A 5,365-nucleotide genomic window follows, 5' to 3' on the forward strand; every position below is an offset into this window, starting at 1 on the left:
GCATTATGTTTCCAGTGCTCCGAGTGGAAGGTGGCAGAAAAGAGGAACACCACATTTGCTGGCATGGGAACGTAGAGCTGGGCCTACCATGTGCAGGGATATTGTTCCCTGTCAAGTCTTGTGTTACGCCTTTGAGTGATGGAGCCTATTCCTGGAAGACGGTGGCAGGCGCGAACAAAAGCTATGGAACTGACGTCAAACATTACTCTATATGCGGTCTTGGCGTTGGGGTGTGTGTGTGTGTGTGTGTGTGCGTGCGTGCGTGCGTGTGTCGACATGTGTTTGTGTGCGCAGCAAGTGTATATAACCAGAACCTTTTGTATCCCCCTCTACAGGTTCACCCAGTTTCAGAGGACAGCTGTGATGGGCGCCCGGCTATATATAACTCCACACAGGTCTAATTTACGCCCCGTGGTCTGGCCCCAGTGTCACACATTGACCTTTGAGAGAGAACACTATCCCACACAAAGACAAGTGCATTATTACCTCATTCCTTTTCTTAAAGGGGAGAGGACATTTCAAATACACCTGAAGCAAGGGTAACAAAATAATTGTCTCCTTGATGATCATTATGATAAGAATTCAGAATCATCAAGGAGACAATTGTTTTGTTACCCTTGCTTTTGGTGCATTTCAAATGTTGTGTCCCCTTTAAAAAACATTACGAAGCAATATGCACGTATCACTTATTTCATGTTTCCTTCAACATTTTCAAATACTTTGGCTATTTGTACGATTTACGGCTTCAGTGGTATTTGTCTAAAAACAGCTGGGTAAAATGTCCCTGTGGTTAAGCTCGTGGTTTGGCTGCTGCGAACAGTGGCTGCTGCTGTGGACGTGTCCCTGTGGAGCTAATTGTGACAAGCACAGAGAGCAGGTACAGCGCAATGCCTTTGTCGAGGGCTTGACTGATGCGGCTGGCGCTAGTCCAAGAGTCAAGTAATTGCAGCACGACGGACCCATTTAAAATATTTAAACAGCGCCAAACATGAATGACTCGAGCATCAGGTTTCAAAAACAACAACCTAAAGACCCTTTTGGAAGAAAACGCTCTCGTGATCCTCAGTCTCTAGTGCTGAGTGAAAGACAAAAGGTGCCAGTCATTAAAAAACATGCTGGATCATTTTATCTAACTGAACAGTAACTGAGGGAGAGACTCAGAGTCAGCGAACCACTGCCTCCATGTTGGCGTCAAATGTTCCATGACATTAACATTCTGCTTTTATAATAAATGAATCATGATGTAACCAAAAGGGACAGTTCACATTCATTCCAACCAGCAACAGTTGATAGCTTACTTGCTGAAGTGGTTGACGATTTTGAATAACAAGATTCATATTTAGATGTGAGTTTCAGAGATTACACTGGTTATAGTCTCGCGTTGCCGTACTTCCAAAAACACATCGTTGTCATGCCTCCCTTGGAGGTCTGGAGAATTTTGTATCACAAAAACGGTTTGAATTGTCTGCTGGCTCCCATCGACAAGATTTTGATTGGATGTTACATTTCAAGAACCCTCCACCCACATGCCCATAGAAGCAGTGCTGTGTGTTATGTGTATCACTGTTTTCCATCCGGGTAGGACACACTTTGTAGAGAGTTGCTAGTTTCAAGTGCTCGTTTTCAAGTTATCAAGTATGGCCGACAGTCTGCAATTTATATTTCTTAAAACTGAAAGTGGATCATGCTGGTAAAGTCAAACGTCACAACACGTTCTAAACCGCTCTGGTGACAATTCCATTTGTCCACATGGCTGCGCTTTGCTATCAATTGAAAAATCTTGAAGATTATTACTTTGTTTTTGTAAGGATCCAAAAAACGGAGTCGGTGGGAGACTCTATTCAAGTCAGTAAATACATTTTGAAAACATTGAAAAAAAATGATCTATTACCGTGCTAGTAGTAGGCCACTTTGAAAGCTAACTCAACTGAGCTGCTAGCTAGCTAACTAACTTTACACAATGTTTAGCTAAGGGAATTAAGTACATAACAATGGCTAACTGTGAACTTTAACACCTTCTCACAAAGAAACTGTGCATACCAGCGATATTTCTGTATACAACATTCGCTAACACAGGTAGGCCTACCTACACTCAGAGGCCAGTTTATTTGCTATATAGAGCAGGCAGACAGGCATTCAGTTACTGTTCGATTGAATATTATAATGGGCAAAGCGAGTGACCTAAGCGACTTTGAGTGCTATGATCATCGGTGCAAAGCGCACCAGTCGCAGTATCTCAGAAATGGCCAGCCTCCTGGGCTTTTCAAGCACGACAGTGCCTAGGGTTTACTGAGAATAGTGTGACAAACAAGAAACATCCAGTCAGTGGCAGTCCTGACGGCGAAAACTGCTCGTTGATGAGAGAGGTCGAAGAAGAATGGCAAGAATCGTGAAAGCTAACAGGTGGGCCACAAACAGGAAAATAATGGTGCAGCACAACAGTGGTGTGCAGAACAGCATCTCGGAAGGCACAACTCGTCGGTCCTTGTCACGGATGGACTATTGCAGCAGACGACCACAGCGGGTTCCACTCCAATCAGCTAAAAATAAGAAGCGGCTCCAGTGGGTACACGATCACCAACATTGAACAATTGAGAACATCACAAATCCCAGTTACTGTTGCGTCATGTCTATGGCAGAGTCAGGATTTGGCATAAGCAGCATGGGTCCATGGCCCCATCTTGCCTGGTGTTGACAGTACAAGCTGGTGGTGGTGGTGGTGTGAAGGTGTGGGGAATGTTTTTCTGGCACTTGTAAGGTCCTTTGATACCAATTGATCAACGTTTCCATGCCCTGAAGAATTCAGGCTGTTCTGGAGGGGAAGGGGGGGGGGGGGGGTCCAACCCGGAACTAGATGGGTGTAACTAATAAATTGGCCACTGAGTGTATATGCCATGGGTTATATGTGTGTATGCCTACCTATGTAAGCGCATGTTGTATACAAAAATACAGTTAAACATCACACACAAGGTATAAACCTATTACAATTGGAGCAGGCCAATCCTGCTGAAGGTCTGCTGGTGTGTAGGATTATGTTTCAGCCCAGCAATAACACACCTGATTAAACTTATCAAACCTAATGAGTTGATAATCAAGTGTGCTATTGCTGAGTCAGAACACGCAGTAGATCAGGGATCAGTGGAGCAAGGTTGGCCACGTAAGAAGTTTTTTTTGTTCACCTGAAATTATGCTTTAGCAATAATAGCCTACTTGTTACTACTCAATGATCTATTGTTGTTTATACCAGGGGTCCCAAAACTTTTTCTCTCAGGGCACCTCTTCCAGCATTGGGGAACATCCCACGCCATGTCTATTTAATGGGCACAAGCACTGTTCATGACATAAACTGTTCACACCCCTCTTGTTGGTGGAGAGAATTTTGAGAGTAGCAGCAGCGTAGGGGGGGCAATGCAAATAGTCTGGGTAGCCATTTGATTAGATGTTCAGGGGTCTTATGGCTTGGGGGTAGAAGCTGTTAAGAAGCCTCTTGGACCTAGACTTGGCGCTCCGGTACCGCTTGCCGTGCAGTAGCATCACATCACATCACTGGGGCCAAGCTTCCTGCCAACCAGTATCTCTATACCAGGCGGTATCAGAGGAAGGCCCTAAAAATTGTCAAAGACTCCAGCAACCTTAGTCATAGACTGTTCTCTCTGCTACCGCACGGTATGCGGTACCGGAGCGCCAATTCTAGGTCCAAAAGGCTTCTTAAGAGCTTCTACCCCCAAGCCATAAGACTCCTGAACAGCTAATCAAAGGGCTACCCAGACCCCTCTTTTACACTGCTGCTACTCTCTGTTTATTATCTATGCATAGTCACTTTAACTCTACCTACATCTACATATTACCTCAATTACCTCAACTAACCGGTGCCCCCGCACATTGACTCTGTACCGGTACCCCCTGTATATGGCCTCCACATTGACTCTGTACCGGTACCCCCTGTATATGGCCTCCACATTGACTGTGTACCGGTACCCCCTGTATATGGCCTCCACATTGACTCTGTACCGGTACCCCCTGTATATGGCCTCCACATTGACTCTGTACCGGTACCCCCTGTATATGGCCTCCACATTGACTGTGTACCGGTACCCCCTGTATATAGCCTCCACATTGACTGTGTACCGGTACCCCCTGTATATGGCCTCGCTATTGTTGTTTTACTGCTGCTGTTTAATTATTTGTTACTTTTGTTTATTTTTCTTCTATTTTTTACTTAACACTTATTTTTCTTTCACTGGCAGGTCTACACTCGTTGTATTCGGTGCATGTGACAAATACAATTTGATTTGATTTTGATTTGATTCCATTTCACCCTGTCGTTCTCAACTAACATCAAGGCGGTGGCCCGTTCTTGTAGGTTCATGCTCTACAACATCCGCAGAGTACGACCCTGCCTCACACAGGAAGCAGCGCAGGTCCTAATCCAGGCACTTGTCATCTCCCGTCTGGATTACTGCAACTCGCTGTTGGCTGGGCTCCCTGCCTGTGCCATTAAACCCCTACAACTCATCCAGAACGCCGCAGCCCGTCTGGTGTTCAACCTTCCCAAGTTCTCTCACGTCACCCTGCTCCTCCGCTCTCTCCACTGGCTTCCAGTTGAAGCTCGCATCCGCTACAAGACCATGGTGCTTGCCTACGGAGCTGTGAGGGAACGGCACCTCAGTACCTCCAGGCTCTGATCAGCCTACACCCAAACAAGGGCACTGCGTTCATCCACCTCTGGCCTGCTCGCCTCCCTACCACTGAGGAAGTACAGTTCCCGCGCAGCCCAGTCAAAACTGTTCGCTGCTCTGGCCCCCCAATGGTGGAACAAACTCCCTCACGACGCCAGGACAGCGGAGTCAATCACCACCTTCCGGAGACACCTGAAACCCCACCTCTTTAAGGAATACCTAGGATAGGATAAAGTAATCCCTCTCACCCCCCTTAAAAGATTTAGATGCACTACTGTTCCACTGGATGTCATAAGGTGAATGCACCAATTTGTAAGTCGCTCTGGATAAGAGCGTCTGCTAAATGACTTAAATGTAAATGTAATGTAATGTACACTGGTTATATTCTCGAGAAATCCATGCAGCTCTTAAGATTTTTTTTGAGGACATTGTTGTGGACTAACACATTTTAGCAATGGTGTACAAGGTCTTTCAAATGATGAGTTCAGAGTAAAAGAAAATTGTCAAGAGAAGTTTATACAGAATATGTCTAGTTATTGGGAAGCCTTCGAGGCAACTGGGTGACAGATGTAAGAAAGCTTGGAACATTCTAAAAGACCCTGGTTGATGCTCCGTTTCCAAATTTGGAAAAACTGGGATGAGACACAGAATGCCTACGGCAACAATAAAAAATTTTTATGGGAACA

This window comes from Oncorhynchus nerka, linkage group LG27 (genome assembly GCF_034236695.1).
Source record: "Oncorhynchus nerka isolate Pitt River linkage group LG27, Oner_Uvic_2.0, whole genome shotgun sequence".
Classification (NCBI taxonomy): Eukaryota; Metazoa; Chordata; class Actinopteri; order Salmoniformes; family Salmonidae; genus Oncorhynchus; species Oncorhynchus nerka.